A 19,524-nucleotide genomic window follows, 5' to 3' on the forward strand; every position below is an offset into this window, starting at 1 on the left:
TAACTTGTATTTATTTTTATCATAGGACATTTACAAAATAAGAATAAGCACGAAGAAAAAAATCACCCACAGTCCTACTTGAGTCTATAAATCTTTTTGGTCCTGTCTGTCCATCCCCACACACACATGCCCACTTACATGAAGGATCAGAACACGCTCACTGTGTGTAACCTACCTTATTCATGTAGTAAGGTATCATGGCACGGCTCTCAATGTCATGAAACGCTGATGTGTGTAGTGGCTGCAGAGGACCGTGTTATGTAGACTGCTCGGGAATGATGCTCTACTGGGACTTACCTCACAGCAGGGACAGCCATACTGGTTGTTAAAATATGAAAAGACCTCCTTACTGGTGGGTAAGGGGTGCTGCCCTGAGTCCTCGGTGTGGCTTCCCACTGAATCTCTCCAGCAGCGAGAGGGCAAATGGATGACCCATTAGGGACCTCCTGGGTCCTGCTCTGGTGCTTGGCCAGCCCGATTTCTGAATAGTAAACGCCCACACCAGTGGTCTTGGGTATCCTCCTTGAATGTATCATGATGTACCCTATTGTTGGTAATATTTAACCTGTTTTTAGGAAAGTATTTTTCCCTTAAATATATATTTTTAAAGTCTTCTGACAGATTTCATTGAAATGTTATGATATCTTGAGGAATCCATGGATTTTCATGGGAAATTGGTGTCTAAAATTATCACAGTTATTATTATCACAATTAATGTAATAATATATAACTGATTGGAACAGAGGTTTGGGCATATAAAAATCCAATTTACACACAGAGTATACCTGAGCCTAGACTTTATTTCCTTCTCTATAGAGCAGAAACCACGGCATCTGAGTGGATTCATTGTTTTTATGTTACTTTAAATTCACACATTCAATGCATTTCTCTTTTGAGCATGATTTTTTTTACTGTGATAATATATTACACTCCAGCATCCTCCAATACTGTTCTAGCTTATTCTTCTTTATTTTCTTTCCTCACTTATCCATTCTTAACACACTCATACATATTTTTTTCAGATATCTTTTATATTTTCCCAGTCTTGATTAGAATTTCACGTTTCATATTATTTGGTTAATTTTTTATAATCTGACCTCTGCATTTGTCCTCATACTGATAACAGTAAGTTACCAGCTTTCATCTGTTTTAAATAAGCAACTTTGTTATCAGGCTTATTTTAAAAAAGAAAGAAACTTGCAAATTTTTATTTACCCAAATCTTCAGAATGTGTTTTTGATTTTTTTGTTTGTGTTTTAAGCCATTTATGAAATGGCTATAACTTTTCATGGCAAATTTCCAAGTTGTCTCTTTTTGGCCCTAGGAGGAGAATTTTTCCTTAATTCTCAGATGATGAGACCTGTTTGAGGTCAGCCCACACCTGCTCCTGCAATGACATTCTTTTCCTTGATTAATTAATTTAGGTAAGGGGAAGGCAAGAGCCTGCCCATTGGCCTTACTGTGAAAGGTGTCACAAGATTTTGTCTTGTCTTCATCTCCATTTCTGTCACCCTCATCGAAGCCACGGAAGTGTCTCACCTGGTCTCTGCTTCTATTCCTTCTTCCCCGAAGCAGCAGGGTGATGTTTCAGAACATTAATCAGAGCAAAAATCCATCAGTGTTTTCTCCTTGTGCATCAAATAAAATTCATTCTGCTCACCGTGGTCTGTAAGCCCCTATGCATTCGGCCCTCCCTAAAGTTCCCCTTGAGCTCTTTAAGGTCCAGGCACACCTTCTTTTCCTCTATTTTAACTCTCTGAGCTTTTTCCGGGTGTCGTTCCTCTGCTGAGACCGCTTTTCCTCTTCCTCTGGACGTGTTCACTCTTCCTGGCTTCTCAGTCTTGGCTGAAAGGTCATGTTTTCAATATTTCTCAACCTCAAGTAGCCTCTCACCCTAACTCACCACTTTTATTTCCTTCTCACGATTTAAGACTATGTGCAATTGTCCCTTCTACTTTATTCAATAATTGTTCACTAAGTGAGATGTAAGTTCTATCAGATTCGGGACCCTGTCTGTTTTGTTGGCAGCTGTTTGCCCAGCACAGACAGTGTTTACCGTATGATATACGTATGACAAATACGTGTTGGTAGTCCATACTCTAGCCTCTTTGGCAAAAGAGGGTTTATTATCTTTATATGAATTTGTCCAAGGTTTAGTTGTTTCCAGTTAAGTTTATACCAAGAGGGATCCATGTGCCCCCAAGTACTACCTCATTTCAACCAGTACATGAGGAATATCCAGCCTTACTTTGGGATCTAAATGCCACACCACAATTATCTATAGAAAGTGGCTGAATCTAGCTACTGAATAATGGTCCTTCTTAGGAAAAAAGTTTAGACACGTACTTTATTTCTGTAGTTGCTGACAAGCGTTTTATTTTACAGAATAAAAGGCATCTTGCCTAGGGTAAAAGCAAAGGGCCCCTTCTTTGTAGCACTTTCCTTTCTGTTGTGGAAAGGATTTTTTTAGTTTCTCTGTGTCATGGTAATGTTGAATTCTCTGTTGGAAGGCCAGGGCTTTTGGTTTCCTTGATGTTCCTAGGCTTTGGGCTTTTGTTTAAGATTTGTGTTTTAGGATGGAACATTTCCATGGTTACACCCGTTCCTTTACCATCCTTGAAAAAAAAACGGTGACAAGTAGAGTGATCTGATTCCTGGATTACTACACAGATGTCTTTTGTATCTGCCTACATATGAAGCTCTTGGGCAACTTCCATTTCCGTGCATTCATTCCCTTGAACGCTTTTTTTAAATGAAGCGTGCTTTAAGATTAGGAATAAATGGCTTGGATTGGCAAGTTAAACAAGGATGGCCTATGTTATGTTAATGGTCTAAACTCAATGTAAGATGAATTTAAAGGTAAGTATATGAAGGGAGAGATTGTTTCAGAGGCAAAACTAAAGAGCAGCGTCAGGCGGTATCACACACGTGTGAAGAATCAATACTGCATTCAGAAAGACTTTGTGTTCAGAAATAGTGTTCAGTTTTTTTAAATATAATGTTTCACGTCAAAATACTATAATAAACCTATGCACTTTTACTGACATGGAGCAGTAAAACTCACTTTTCCTCAGAGCAATCTGTATGCTTGTTGCTATTCCGCTCAAGCCTGGTCCAGATGCACAGAATCCAGCACTTTTCCGAGCATTGAAAGCGTTTGTTTGCACAGATGCGTTTGAATCTACACTCATGAGATAATTTCAAGTGAGATGAGGGAGCAAGAGAAAGACCTTCTCAGAATTAATGCAAAATCTAAATTGTGGAAAACTAGTGCAGCTTTTTTTAATGTTAAAGTGGTGGTTAACTTATACTGTATTTCTCAATGAATAGATGAGAGATTTAATTTGAATATTAACTGTCGTGTGCAGACTGCTTGGCTGGTGGTTCATTATGAAGCATTTAGTGACTTTTACCATCTGGTGTCGCCCCCATTTTGCCTGACCCTTGGAGCCTATCTTTCCCTCCTGAGAGACTTCCTCTTATACTTTGGTGTCTACTCTCCTCCCGTGACCTATTTCAATTATAAATTATTACTAATATATAATTATTATTAATTTATAAATGCTTTTGCTTTAAACATAAACATAACACTAAAAGGGAAAACTCTATTGTCTTAACCTCTGGAGATATTTTATGAGTATATTAACATATATGTTATAATTGCTTTTTTCTTACTAAATGGGGATCATGCTATATAAACTATTGTGTAATTTTTTGTCTACATCTTGAACTTACAGTGCTAGTATTTATAGATATTCTTCATTACTTGTAGCTGTTTTTGTAGATAACGTATGTTTTGCTTCCTTGAATAAGTGTTTCAGTAGCTAAATTCCTGGAAGTGGGACTGTGAGAGGGCAGACAGGTATGAATATTTAAATTCAATAAACACCAGTGAATTACCTTAAAAAGTACACCAATTTATACTCCCAATAAAACGTAAGAGAGTGTTTTTTTTTTTTTTTTACTACATTCTTACTAGCTCAGGACATTATCTTTTTAAAAAAAAAAATCTTTGCTAGTCTGATATGTACTGATGGGGTTCAGGACATACTACCCCATGGTATGGCATCTTGGCATATTGAATATTTTAAGCTGAAGGACAGACCTTTTGTCCCAACACCTTTTTAAAAAATTTATGTATTGAAGTGTAGTTGATTTACAATGTTGTGTTAATTTCTGCTGTACAGCAAAGTGACTCGGTTATACATACATATATGTTTTTTCATATTCTTTCCCATTATGGTTTCTCACAGGATATTGAATATAGTTAATCACTGTGCTATACAGTAGGACCTTGTTGTTTATCTGCTCTATAGATAATAGTTTCAATCTGCTAACCCCAAACTCCCAGTCCAGCCCTCTCCCCGCCCTCCCCCTTGGCAACCACAAGGCTGTTCTCTATGTCTGTGAGTCTGTTTCTGTTTCATAGCTACGTTCATTTGTGTCCTATTTTAGATTCCACATATAAGTGATAGCAAATGGTATTTGTCTTTCTCTTTCCCAGCACCTTTATTGACTAATCTTTCCCCCATGATCCCCCATAATCTTTCCCCCATGGTTCACTTTTATCATAGACAACATGGCCTATATATCTGAGTCTGTATCTGGACTCTCTCTTCTGGTGTAAAGAAGTGCAGTCGACTTTTGTATGAAAATTTTACACCCGTCTGCCTCATTAAACTATCTTACTATTTCTAACACCGTGTCTGTGGATTCTTTGTGATTTTCTTTTGAAGTTATCATGGCATTCTGTAAGATCACCTTCAATCATCTTCCTAATCCTTTGATTCAACTTATCTTTCTTATGAACTATTAGGTCCTTCAAGTCAATGTTGTTCACTTTTTAATTTTTTTAAGAAAATTTTAAAACACACACACAAAATAAATAAATGTAAAAACACCCAAAACCAAAAATAATCCTCTTCTATGTTTTAAGGCTAAAGTAGCTGAAAACTAAACTCAAAATTTGAAACTTAGGGTTGCTGAATTACTCTGTCAGTTACAGTCACCATTCATGTAAGTAAAAGTTAGAACACAGAATTAGAGAAAATCAAGACCCCGTGAATTTGAACGGGGATGCTTGAGAGGGCTTAGAGAACTCCATGGAGAATGCATACAGACTAACAACAACAACAAACATTTGATTAAACGATGGGCAAAGGGGCCAAAGAGACAAGAACAAGTTTCACCTCATCTGAATCAATCAGCGAAGGAAAACACGGCTTCTTTTCGTAAAGACACCAGGGATAAAGTTATTGGCTAAAGGAGTGCATCGTTCAGCTTCTCACTTGCAGACTGTCTCCAGGTTAGATTACTGGCACATTAGGGACAATTACCGGTATATAACATGTTCTAATTCTTATGTGTTAATGTTCCAGCTGGTAGGTAATAATCCCTTGATGAAGTTGTTAAATTATGTCAGGTCCTAAGCTGGATGCAACTAAAACATGTTTGCTTCATGACTAACTTCCACATCCATGGACATTATCCAGCGAGCGAGCGACAGGGCCCTTCTTTCGTGCTCCTGCTTCCTCTTTTCCCGTACATCTATCCTGTTATTTTGTTCTCGTATAGCCTGCTTCTTTTAGGCTCAGGAAAGAATCTCTATGCAGGGCTGAACCCAACAAAGCGTGGCACCAGCAGGGCTGGCACAAAATCAAGGGGAAGTTTGTAAAAGAGAGCTGCCTGGATTAACTGTTTAGTGCTTTCCTCACCGACCACACTTGGGTTGTACAGAGTGGGACGACCCTGCTGAACTATGTGCCTTGTCCACTCGCGGGCAATTTCCTTACTGTATAAGCTAACCTAACATCATGCTGTCTTTACTTTAGAACCAAAAGATGAGGGACATATGCCCTTTAAATTTATCTGTATTCACATTTTCTAAAACTGTCAGTCTACTTTTTAAATGAATGTAATAACGTTTATATACCTGGAAGGAATCTTTTGCCTCAGGAAGACATTGGCCAACATATTAATACTAAAAAAATGCCGACTGGAAATTAACTTTTTTAAAAAACATTCTGAAATTTCTGAAACATTTAGTGCTTCTTTTTTAAGAATTGCCTTCAGAACTTTAAGCATATTTTTACAAATATTGTCAATGGTGATAGATCTTCATCCACCAACATTGGATTTGATTATTGCGAATAGTCAAAAAGTCATTCACAGTTAACGCTGATGTATAATGCAAGTGATTAAGCTAGGTAATGCCAACTTTTTATTTTTAAGAAAGAGATGTGGCTATAACATAAGTGACTAGATTTTGGTTTGTGGTGGATAAATTCACTTGTAATCTGCTCCGGCGGATTACTTTACATAAAAGCATTGTCATCATAAGGATTATTGAACAATGAATGTAATACGTTCTGCTGTTGTGTGTGTTTATAAATTTTTTGAAAATTCCTTTACCTCACTGACCCCTTTCGTAGATACTGTGTAGCAAATATAGTATTTATTGTTATTATTTTATTATCAGCAGTAGGATTTACTTAGGAACGTTGTCTTTTTCCCAGGAATGCTGATTCTAAATTAAATTATGTAAACTTCAAGCAACATTAGAATAGTGAGAGGCGAAGGATGTAAATATAAACAAATTTTAAAATTCGTATATTTTAGTCAAATTATAGAGAAATAATCATTTTAAAATAACATAAAAGAAAAATGGGACTTCCCTGGTGGCACAGTGGTTAAGAATCCACCTGCCAGTGCAGGGGACATGGGTTCAAACCCTGGTCGGGAAGATGCCACATGCTGCGGAGCAACTAAACCCGTGCACCACAACTACTGAGCCTGCACTCTAGAGCCCATGAGCCACAATTACTGAGCCCACGCACCACAACTACTGAGCCCATGTGCCACAACTATTGAAGCCTGCACGCCACGACTACTGAGCCTGTGCTCTAGAGCTCACAAGCCACAACTACTGAGCCCATGTGCCACAACTATTGAAGCCTGCACACGACTACTGAGCCTGTGCTCCAGAGCTCACAAGCCACAACTACTGAGCCCGCATGCCACAACTACTGAAGCCTGCGTGCCACAACTACTGAGCCTGTGCACCTACAGCCCGTGCTCCGCAACAAGAGAAGCCACCACAATGAGAAGCCACGCACCGCAACAGAGTAGCCCCTGCCTGCCGCAACTAGAGAAAGCCCGCATGCAGCAATGAAGACCCAACGCAGCCATAAATAAATAAATAAATAAACAAATAAATAAAATAAAAAATAAATTAAAAAAAGAAAAATGCCCCAAATTACCTTTTTAATAAACTTTATTTTTTTAAACCTGTTTAATGCTTTTATGGTATATGGTATTTGTCATATCTTTTTTTATAACAATAAGATAGATATCACTAAACCCATTTAAAGAGGAGAGTTTCATAGAGGTAAATCACCTTGCTCAAGATCATACAGCAATAAGTGTTAAAACTGGGGAAAGAACGTAGGTTCTCTGACTCGAAACCCTATGTTTCAAAGGGTAGTTTACATGGGAACACCTTGCAGGGGGAAAATGGAGTGTAAGTGAAGGGCATTAGATAGTCCTGCCTGTGTCCTTAACTAGCTGTGTGATTTAAGGTCAGTTTATTTCACCTCTTTGGGACTTAGTGTAGTCATTTGTCAAATGAGGGTGTTTCTTTTCCCCCCTGAATCATCGGCTAACTTCAGAGACTCTGTAAGGGAATACCGTCAATGTTATTTAAAAGGGCAGAGTGGGGAGAGTGTTACAAATATTACAAAGTCAGTCAGCTTTACGAAGCCAACTTCACATGATAACCACTAAGGATTAACACAAGTTCCATTGAATAGCAATGAATGTTTAAAAACACATGAACCACTATAGAATCACAAAAGCTGATAAAAAATTCTGTGATTGTTTTATTAACTTAGTCAAATTCAACAAACTCCCTGTGGGTGTTTGCTTATTACGAGACTAGCTCAGAGAATATACAGAGGTGACAATATCTTTAATTTAAGGGGAGAACACAGATGCATCTGAGGAGGGAAACAGAGTTGCTGTAACTGTACCCCAGCCCCCATTTCTAGGATTCACATCTGTATAGTTTGAGGCCTCAGATTACCTTTTAACACCCTCATTGCTCTAGCTGCAAATATAACATGATTATGCTGAGCTTACAGTTTCCTGGGGCCACCATAACAGAGTGCCACAACTGGGTGACTTAGAACAACAGGAACTTATTGTCTCACAGTTCTGGAGGCTGGAAGTCCAAAACCAAAGTGTCTGCAGGGCCGTGTTTCCTCTGAAAGCTGTAGGGGAAGAGTACTTTCTTGACTCTTCCAGCTTCCTGTAGTCCTACGTGTTCTTTGACTTGTGGTAGTTTATCTCCAATCTTCACATGGAGTTCTCCTTGAGTCTCTTAACATAGTCTTCCTTCTGTGCATGTCTATCTTTGTTTCCAAATTTCCCCTTTTCCTACGGACACACGTCCTTTTGGATTAGGGCCCACCCAAATCCTCATTTTAACTTGACTACCTCTGTAAATACCCTATTTTCAAATAAAGTCACATCCTGAGCTACTAAGAGTTCAGACTTCAGCGTATCTTTTTTTGGAGGACATGAGGCAACCCATAACACTAAGAATACTCTGAGAATAGTGTTCTACTAGACGAATATTTCAATTATAAAACTTGGAGTTGGGGCTTCCCTGGTGGCGCAGTGGTTGAGAGTCCGCCTGCCGATGCAGGGGACACGGGTTCGTGCCCCGGTCTGGGAGGATCCCACATGCCGCGGAGCGGCTGGGCCCGTGAGCCATGGCCGCTGAGCCTGCGCGTCCGGAGCCTGTCCTCCGCAACGGGAGAGGCCACAACAGTGAGAGGCCCGCGTAACGCATAAAAAAAAAAAAAAAAAAAAAAAAAAAAAAAAAACTTGGAGTTGTTTAATTTATTTTTTGTTGTTTTTAATATCCTTAGAACTGATGGACGGTTCTTTATTATTATTCCCCTGATACAGACCTGTTCTTAAAAGTGACTATAGCTACTTGGGGGCACATACAGCCCCCGTTACTGTGTGGATCATTCATCTCTCTTTCTTTTTGTATTTTATCTCATATTCATTTGTTTGTTTATTTATTTTAAAATAGTTATTACCTACCTATTATGTGCCAGACATTGCACTGGGCATTGGATTCTATTAGCTTTATTTCCATCTGACTTTGGGGAAAATTTCTGATAGAAGGTGTACTAACCCTGGAACATTAGAGCACTATTCAATAATTTTTGTTACTCAGCTTGCTAAATTCTATTCTTAATATAATGAAACATTTTTATTATGGCTTTCTGAGCTTTCTGACCTAGAAGTATGGAGGGATGCCTTTAGATGTGTCCCTTCCAATGCAGAGACCATATTTTTCACCCATGATTTTTGTTCAACGCTTATCATTTGGGCACTTTCTTCAACTCCTCAAAAAGTCAAAGAAAGAAAATTTACAGAAAAACTGTAGAAATTTACAGAAAAACATGCAGAAGATGATCTGTGAGTCCATATGTAAAACTCATACAGGAATGTGAAATAGTTTATATTTGACACTGAGATTGAGAGACAAACAAACAAAATGAATCTAATAACAATTCTTAGCCCTTAAGGAATGGAGTAGGCATTCCAGAACTTCTGCTCAAAATGATTTCAAACAGTGTTTCAGCTCCCAGACCACAGCCTGGTGCTCAAGCTCCAGCTTAGTTTTCTTTCTGCAAGTGACCAAGGGGCCGTTAGTTTTGAGGGGTAGCAAGGAATTGCAACACCAAGAAATGAAATAAAGCGAGTCAACAGGAAGCTGTGATGTGTGGGAAAGCCTTCCTTGTTCTTCAGTTAACCTTGATTTCTATTTATAAAATCCAGGGGAAGAGTTTCAAATGTGGAATTTCTTTTGAAAAGTTGGGAATATATTTGTTAAGATGTGAGCGATGATTTCCACTGTAGGACACTTGGGGGTGGCCTCTGATGCCTGCACACACGTGCAATCCCTCTGGTCATGCTGGCAGCACCTCCCCTACTCCCATCCATCTGCCTCTCTCCCTCTACTGCCCAGGAAAGGACAGGACTTCATGGCTGTCACAGCCAAGTCAGCTGTGACAGTAAGCCACTTGCTTGCCCCCCCATCTTTCCCTCCCTTTTTTAAAAAAAATTAATTATTTTTTTGGCTGCTGCATTGTGTCTTTGTTGCTGCCGTGGGCTTTCTCTAGTTGCGGCGAGCGGGGGCTACTCTTCGTTGTGGTGCACGGGCTTCTCATTGTGGTGGCTTCTCTTGTTGAGCACAGGCTCTAGGCACTCAGGCTTCAGTAGTTGTGGCACGCGGGCTCAGTAGTTGTGGCACATGGGCTTAGTTGCTCTGCGGCATGTGGGATCTTCCTGGACCAGGGATCAAACCTGCGTCCTCTGCATTGGCAGGCAGCTTCTTAACCACCTCGCCACCAGGGAAGTCCTCCCTGTTTTTATGAAATAATATTGTGGAGAAATTGAAAGAGTACAGAAAAGTAAGGGATTCATTTGATAACTTTGCCCCCCTCTGCCTCCTTACAGGCCGGTGTGCTGCAGGAGAGGGGTGATTCAGGCCACACGGAGAACAGGGCTGACTGTTCTAGTTTATGGAACTGTGCCACATTCAGTCTGACTAGCTTTATCCGTTTTCTCCTACTTCAGGATGACCTTGCACTTTCTTGGAACAGCTGCCACGATTCCAGTGGACAACTAACCCTGCCTGTTTGTTAGTCTCCAATTATATCGGTAGACACACTGCTTACTTCTGCTGTAGTTCCTGGGAAAGATCTCAGTTGCCCGCACTTGGGTATGCTTTCCTGTGTTTGGTTTATTAGTTTTGTGATCTTTTTCTTTTTTAATATTTATTTTATTATTTATTTATTTATTTTTGGCGGTGGTGGGTCTTAGTTGCTGCACTTGGAATCTTTCGTTGTGGTGCGCAGGCTTCTCTCTAGTTGTGGTGTGCGGGTTTTCTCTCTCTAGTGGCGCACATGTTCCAGAGTGCGTGGGCTCTCTAGTTGAGGTGTGATAGCTCAGTAGTTGTGGAACGCGGGCTTAGTTGCCCCGTGGCATGTGGGATCTTAGTTCCCTGACCAGGGATCGAACCTGCATCCCCTGCATCGTAAGCCGGATTCTTTACCACTGGACCACAGGGAAGTCCCTGTGATCTTTTTTTTAAGGAGAAGTTGTGAAGTAAACTATTTAGATACCCAAAGACGGTACAAGTCATGCTTAGCCAAGAGTTCTTTGGAATTAACATATGTCTTACTAATAATGTGTCACACAGATGACCTCAGCTCTTCCCTTCTCTTCTTGTGGAAGCTTAACACTGAAACCCTGGGGAAATATTACACCTGTCAGGGCTTGACATTTGTATTGAAATAGTTTCCAACAGTGTTCTCCCAGTCTGTTCTTATAAAGTTATGGGACCAAAAGAAAATAGGATTGGGCTTCCCTGGTGGCGCAGTGGTTGAGAGTCTGCCTGCCGTTGCAGGCGACACGGGTTTGTGCCCCGGTCCGGGAAGATCCCACATGCCGCGGAGCGGCTGGGCCCATGAGCCGTGGCCGCTGAACCTGTGTGTCCGGAGCCTGTGCTCCGCAAGGGGAGAGGCCACAACAGTGAGAGGCCTGCGTACCGCAAAAAAGAAAGAAAGAAAATAGGATTAACGCAAAACATCAACAACTAGGCAAAGGGAACAGTCCTCCACTGACATGTAGAAGCCCGGTCCCACCTTTGGAACTGAATCCCTCTACCCGAGGGGTGGAGGGTCGCCTGAATGACCCAGAGAAATGGGTCTCACTTTCTTGGTTCATTTACAGCCCCGCCACCACCTCCCTTCCCTCCTGGCCACACCCCAACCTGAACGGTATCTCAGAATGGCTAGAGGCTCTGCTGTCCGTGATCGAAGCCTAAACCTCCCTCCTGACGCTGAAGCCATGGGCAGTCTGAGCTCAGAACAAATTTGCAGTTTAACTTTTCCCACCTGAGCTTTCAAATGCCAAGTCTGTGTCACTTTTATGTTAATGGTCTCTCTTTCATCTGTCTGATGTGGCCTGGTCGGTATTAATAGGTTACATTTGCTCAGAGGTAAGTTTTATCCATTAAAAAAACAACTAGAGAATGTTCTTTTGTTTGAGATAATGAGGGCTCCTCGGAGATTACTTTACTAGTCAATTTTACATGAATGTTCTTTGAAGAGAGCCTCATTCTCTGCCAGAGCTTTTCCCCTCAATTAACTCAAAAATGTCCCAAACTGAACTCATCATCTTTGCTTCCTGAAGGCAGACCCCCCTTGACCCCCATTTCCAGGAGCGCCTCCCTCTTTTGGGTGACAGGCTCAAGGAGCTTTGACTCTTGTAACATTCTGCGTTCACCAAGAAGTATCCGTTGTTTTTGCTTTTCAAACTTCCTCTTGGACTTTACCAATCCTGTCCATTTTTATGGCTACCACCCTGTTCAGATCTTCATCCTTTCACACATGTATTTATTGTTATTTAACGTCCTAAGTATGTCCACGGACTTAACAGTCAGCAAACACGAACTGTCCACAGTGTGCTAAGACTTCCTCCTCCAAATCCATCCTATGGACCTTTCCAGACTATCTTTCCTCACGTGAGCTTTTATTATTCTGCCAGAGACTGTCATTGTCCCCAGCATTCACTCTTCCCTTCACATGTAGAAACACAACCTTTAGTTGGGCACCTGGTCAGCCGGTCACCCAGGTAAAGGTGATTTTACCTTTCTTTCTGCATTTTCTCACTTCTCTGATTAAGTTTATTCTTTGACTAAAGTTTTTCTACAGACAAAAGGCAGGCAGGGGACATGGGTGGGGTTCTGTTCTGGGAAGGTCTCATAGGGGGTTGCTCGTCACAATGCCACAGCTGTGTGTTTTGGGGTGGTACACTCTGATCCCCTTCATCTCACATTCAGGTCCCCACAAAGAAGGGATGTGATTGCTTCACATAGTTTCTCTCCTTCCTACTGGGCAGAGACCTCGCCCCAGTCCACCTCCTAAGACGGAGGTCATCCTGTAAGTTAGCTGCCCGTGGGCCCAGCACCTCCCCTGTGAGCCAGAGTGGTGGGAAGGCACGGCTGCTTCCTCAGACGGCCTGTGGGCATGCGACGCTCCTCTCTGAGGCCACAGAGGCAGCGCTGACACCTGGAAGGTTAGGTGGATCGTTCCAAGGAGCGTCCTTTCAAAGCCCCTGCGGTCCAGGTCTCTGGAGCACATCACCTCCCCAGTTTTGAGAAGACTTGCCTACTTGGCTACCAAATGACCTAGCACCATTAATTTTTCACAAATCTACAGTACTTCCTTTGTCATAGAGCACATGCCTGCCTATGTGTGGGTCAGTTTGGGGGCTCTGCTCTTTTCAGTCGGTTTGGTTCTATTCTTGTTTCAGTATTAGTCATAATTCCTGTAGATTTATATGGCCTTTGTGTCTACAGAGTAGTTTCTTTTATCTTGTTGTTCTACTTAAAGGATGTCTTGGATTTTCTTGGCCTTTTGCATCTCATACAAATTTTAGAATCAGATTGTCAGTTTGCATTTTTAAGACCCTGCTGGGATTTTGATTTATTTCGTGTTAATTTTAAACTAGATTTTATTTTCAGAATGGTCTTTTTCTGTTTCTGATTTTTTAAATTATAATTATATTATTATGATGTTTTACAGTGATGACGCAGGATTGGTAACTATCAGAAAGCAGGGACAGTATTTTGTATAATCTTTTAAGTGTTAAACGTGTCCTACAAGAAGAAAGTCCTTTCAGATAACATTTATAACTGGTCATTACAATAGATTTGTTAGGCTAACCATCCAATCAAGATTGGTGGGTCAATCTGGCATTTTACAGGAATCTCCAAATCCTGGGAGGGAGAGATGGAGCTCTTGATTATTTCCACTGAAATAATGATAGCAGGATTCTCAAACTCCCAGAGGCCTGTAGACATGTTCTCAATGAGCCCAGGTTCCTCAAAAATACTTTTAAATGTCTTATTTTAGATGATAATCTAAAAAAATTGAGATATATATATATTCTGGATCTTTTAGGTGACCTTTATTTTCATAACCAAGTCGTGTAATTTCTATGCCCAAAATTATAACAAGGAAATCCAGAAATCCATATGTAAAGGTTTTGATGTTTCCCTATCAAGAGTCACAGATTCACCAAAATCCTGTGAACCTCACTTCACCTGGCTGACCTGAGATAACCACTGGATGGGGCTTCAAGTCTCCCAGTGTTTTCTGTATCAGTGAGCTGCAGAACCACCTACCAGACTTTAATAGTGGTTGACATTATCATTATTTTAAATACGAGGGTAGATTACCGCAATATAAGAGAAAATATGGCTTCCAGTCTCACAAATGTACAAGCATGACAAATATTTTAATTTCTTCATAATAAATGTGTTTCCTGAGACCGCCACAACCGTCCTACCAGAGCAGGCGTGAAGCTGCCCACACACTGCACTCGGCCTGTGAGCCCATCAGGGTCCAAGGTTGAGCTGGACATAGGAGTGGCCTCCTGGAGACTCTGCCTGCTGGTTCAGTTCCAGGGGGACAGGGGGTCAGACGCCTCTTCTCCCCATGGAGCTGCCCTGTGGCCCAATAGCCGGGTGCCCACCCTCACTGTGGGGATCACGACCCGTCTACACTGGGAGCAGTTGGGGTGGGAGTGGGGAGGGGCTGTATCTCCTAATTACACAGAGAAGCGTCAGGGGCCAAGGATGGGGGAGACTGGATGAGGAAGCAGAGTAAACAAACTGGGTCACATACAGAAGCAGAGTCAGCGACAGCTCCGAGGTGTGAATCTGCCCACTTTAAACGAAGTGATACCAATGAGTGCAATGTCCGGGCACAGCCCGAGGTTTGACTTTGGGCTCAGAACCCTTTGGTTTGCCCTGATCCGGGGTCGATGCTCCAGGTAACAGTGTCTCCCCAGGAATCTAGGCCTTTCCCGGTTCTAGGGGATGAGAGGGCTGAGAGCAGCAGCAGGAAAGAGCCCCATTCACGGGCTGTGCTTCGGGGGTTTTCATGGAGCTGTTTTAAAGGAACTGCTTTGTGAACAGTGATGCATCTGGGGCAGAAGTACCGATAAATCAGAGCTGGAAATCGAGCAGGGCCTTCCGTGCTGGCCTGGGGCTGAGTAACTCAGGGGACGCTGGCGGAGGCAACGAGTCTTTTATGATGGAAACCAGTGGCTGTAGGACCCGAAGCCTCATAATCACTGGGCTTATGAAAGCTCAGTATCAACCCAATAGTTAAAATACCTACAGCTAATTATTTGTTGAGGGTGTTTTCCTCCTCCTTATTCCCAATTATTTTATTGTTTTTGATGCTGTCGTGAATGGGATAGTTTTCTTTATTTCTTTTTCAGCTATTTCATTGTTAATGTTTAGAAAAGCTTGTGATTTTATGTCCTGCAACTTTACTGAATTCATTGATTAGTTTCAATAGAGTCTTTAGATTTTCTGTATATAAGATCATACCCTCTGCAAAAAAATGATAATTTTACTTCTTTCTAATTTGGATGCCTTTCATTTCTTTATCTTGCCTGATTGCTCTGGCTAGGACGTCCAGTCCTATGTCAGATAGGAGTGTTGAGAGTGGGCACCCTTGGCTTGTTCCTGGTCTTGGAGGAAAAGCTCTCAAACTTTCACTGTTGAATTTCATGTTAGTTGTGGGTTTGTTGTATATGGCCTTTAGTAGGTTGAGGTATATTCCTTCTCTAACCAATTTGTTGAGGGTTTTTATCATGAAGGGATGTTGCATTTTGTCAAATGCTTTTTCTGTATCTATTGAGATGACCTAATGATTTTTGCCTTTCAATCTATTAATGCTGTGTATCACATTTATTGATTTTTGTATGTTGAACCATCCTTGCGTCCCAGGGATAAATCCCACTTGATCATGGTGTATCCAGAGGAAATGTTGCTCTAAGTCAGGATTCCTCAATCTCAGCACTGCTGAGCACTACTGGGGTGGCTGGGGACACAGGGCCATAGACGGTGAGGCCAGCAGATCGGGAGATGACTGCCATTTAAAAGGAAGCTTAAAAAAAAAAAAAAAAAAAAGGAAGCTTACTACACTCACAGATCCCAAAAGAAGGGGGCATGCCTCATCCAGAGGGGCCACACAGGAATGCACAGGGGCTGGTCATGGGGCAGAGGGAGAAGCGGAAAGTGGTAAGAGCCTTTATTGTGGTTTCTGCTTGAAGGAATGGGTAGGCGGGCTTAGGATTGGGTAGACTGAATAATTTCAGCAGGTTCTGGGGCATAGGGGCTGTCTGGTTGTCTGGTACCTGGCTCTGGGGTGATTGGGATAGGTTGACAGTGGTCCGGAGTGTGAGAGCTGATAAAGGAGGTGGCTGGGCTGTGGGCTGTGGATTGGTTGGTTTGCATCTAAAAGCTGTGCTCTTGGGGGTGAGCTGTGTACTATCTCTAGGACCTTGGGAAGTACAGTCCCTTCAGGGTCGGCAAACCTCCAGATGCCAAAGAATCAGAACACAGAAAAGAAGAGACATAGCTAATACAATTGGCCTCATGGTACTTGGACAACATATGGAGGTTTTGGTGGAAAACTGGAGAAGGGAGTGGGGGAAGGCTCTGGGGGATGGGTGGTCCTCTCTTCAAGGGGTCGAGGAGTTGCCTGGTATGAGGTAGGTGCCTACTGGGGAAAGCAGTAATCTCCATTCATTTTAGAATGACAGTGATAGCAGTAACCTCTCCCAGATTCCCTTTGGGCACGGAAGCCTGTGCTGTACCTTTGGCAGAGAGCAAGGAATATACCAGGATCACGGGCTAAGCAGAAAGTAGAAAGCTCAAGAAACATAATTAAATTCCTAATATCAAAGGAACAAAAAAGCAGTAATGTCCTGTGTCCAAGTCGTCAGCACCTTAGGGGAGGCAGCCTGCAGGCGTCACTGGGGGGAGGTTTTAGAGTCTGGGGTAAGGTCACCTCTGGTGCAGAGGGCGAAGTCATCTCCAGAGCAAGCTCCTGGGCCACGGTGATATCAACTGGGACGTGGGACTGGGGAATCCTTTCCAGTTGGATACGCCCTCAAGTTGCTGAGGATCTTGCTTTCATGGCTCTTTCTGTTATTGTAATGAGGCTAAGCCACTTGTGTAATCTGAGGGCAACCTTGGGCCTTGGAGCTTAACTTGGAAAGAACTTTTCTGTCAAGGTGCTCATGGGTGCACAGCGAGTACAGGTGATGCTGCCATCCATGCCAGAGCCCAGCTGTCTGTTAAAGCCCCAGTTAAGGGTGTGGCTGAATCTAAAAGTTTCCAGCGATCTGAGGCTTTGCCCAGATGGGTGATAAGAAGGGTTCTACTGCAATGGGTTTTAAACCATATGTCCTGATCGGGGTCTATGATGTCGATAGGGTGTAAGGTGATTTGCCAATTAAAATATCTGTGGCTACGGTTGCAGCTCCAGCGTGAGCCTGCAGGCAGGCCCTCTGAGTCGGCCGATTACCATGGGCCCTTCCCCTCAGCTGTAGGTTTAGGTGGTGATGGGCAAGCCAGTGAGGTCTTTGGGTTGTGGGGCTTCTGTTTTTTTTTTTTTTTTTTTTTTTTTTTTGGGGGGCTTCTGTTACTCAAACATGGTGGCGTGTGGACCTCAGCACGTGTCATGTCTGGTTGAAACCAATAAAAGCACCCAGACCAATAGTCATAAGACCAACAGCACAGAATGGTGTACAGCCGCACTAAATAGATTTTTTTGTTTCTGCGCTGGGGGTGGTGGAAGTTTGGCACGCCAATGACCCATAGCAGACGAGAAGCTGCCTGGTCCATGGAACACTCTATGGTTAGTAGATCCCAGGAGTGTATGTGCCCTCCAGCTAGCCTCCGGCCCTTATGGGATGAGGGCAAGATTGAACATTTATAAAGCTGAAAAATTTTCAAAATTGAAAATTTGTAATTTATAAGGCATATTAATTTATGCTTTAATTATAAAGCATTAATTAAAGGGCCTCAAATGTGAGTCCTTAGATACATGGAGGGGAGAAATATCCCTCTTTAAATATAAGAAGGGGTGATGGGAAAGACTTTTAAAAGTTGGTGTGAGGTGTGAGTCTGCCAAGGACCTTGAATTAAGAGAAATTAAGGCCTGGAGCAAGACAGAGACCTATTTGCCAGACTGGAATTTACAGAGGAGTTGACTGAGTGACGGAAAGCAGATCGGTGACTGGCTGAAGAGAGGGCAGTGGGAAGGATTACAAAGGGGCGTGAGGAAACCTTTGGAGGCGATGGCCGTGTTCACTGTCTTGATTGTCATGATGAGGTCACAGTTCCATGATGACTTCACGTGTCAAAACACATTATATGATTTACATATGTTCCACGTATCATGTGTCCATTAAACCTCAATGCGTACAACTGTCTAACGAAGATGAGTCGGAGATAGAGGGGGAGGAGGGGGAAGCAGGGAAAGGAGATTACTAATCGTCAACTTAAAAAAATGCACAACCTAAAAAAATAATAAATAAATAAACAAATAAATAAATAAGGGACTTCCCTGTCTTTGCAGTGGTTAGGACTCTGTGCTTCCACCGCGAGGGGCCTGGATTCAATCACTGGTCGGGGAACTAAGATCCTGCAAAGCCGGGCAGTGTGGCAAAAATTTTTTAAAATTATAAATAAATAAATAGAAAGGAGTACTTCAAGGAGACCATTATGTCTCTCAAAGTGGCTATATCTGGAGTTTATCAGGGACATGAAACTTCTACTGAATGCTTTTTTCAAGAGCCACATTTATTTAACCATTCACCTCCTGAAAACATATCTTGGTGGTTTCTAAGTTTGGGCAATTACGAATAAAGCTGTTATAAATGTTCACGCATAGGTTTTTGTGTGCACATAAGTTTTCAACTCCTTTGGGTAAATCCGAGGGACATAATTAGTGCATTTAATGGTAAGAAGTATGTTTAGGGCTTCCCTGGGGGCGCAGTGGTTGAGAGTCCGCCTGCCGATGCAGGGGACACGGGTTCGTGCCCTGGCCCGGGAAGATCCCACATGCCGCGGAGCGGCTGGGCTCATGAGCCATGGCCACTGAACCTGTGCGTCCGGAGGCTGTGCTCTGCAGCGGGAGAGGCCACAACAGTGAGAGGCCCGCGTACCGCAAAAAAAAAAAAAAAAAAGAAGTATGTTTAGTTTTGTAAGAAACCACCAAACTGTCTTCCAAAGTGGCTGTACACTTTTGCATTCTCACCTGCAATAAATGAGAATTCCTGTTGTTCCACACGCTTGCTAGCATTTGGTGTTTAGGACTTTGGCCATTCTAATAGAAGTGTACCTGTATCTCATTGTTATTTTAATTTGCATTTCTCTGATGGCATATGATATAGTGCATCTTTTCATGTGCTTATTTGCCAACTGTATGTCTTCTTTGGTGAGGTGTCAAGATCTTTGGCCCGTTTTTTAATCAGGTTTTTGTTTCCTTGTTGTTGAATTTTAAGAGCTCTTTGTATATTTTGGATAACGGTCCTTTATTAGATATGTGTTTGGCAAATATTTCCTCCCAG

At 42.2% G+C, this 19,524-nt stretch overlaps 1 long non-coding RNA gene across 2 annotated transcripts in view; it reads left to right on the top strand.

Annotated features, from left to right (window-relative positions):
• Positions 1–19,524, top strand: part of LOC116761559 — a 67,594-nt gene that overhangs the window by 30,748 nt on the left and 17,322 nt on the right. Inside the window, exon 3 of one of the 2 annotated variants that reach the window (XR_004352049.1) lies at positions 6,516–6,671. The exons of the other annotated variant lie outside the window; for it this stretch is intronic. This is a non-coding gene — a long non-coding RNA (uncharacterized LOC116761559). Of the gene's footprint in view, positions 1–6,515; positions 6,672–19,524 lie in introns of those variants that run through there. 2 annotated transcript variants of the gene reach the window in all.

This window comes from Phocoena sinus, chromosome 11, assembly GCF_008692025.1.
Source record: "Phocoena sinus isolate mPhoSin1 chromosome 11, mPhoSin1.pri, whole genome shotgun sequence".
Lineage (NCBI taxonomy): Eukaryota > Metazoa > Chordata > Mammalia > Artiodactyla > Phocoenidae > Phocoena > Phocoena sinus.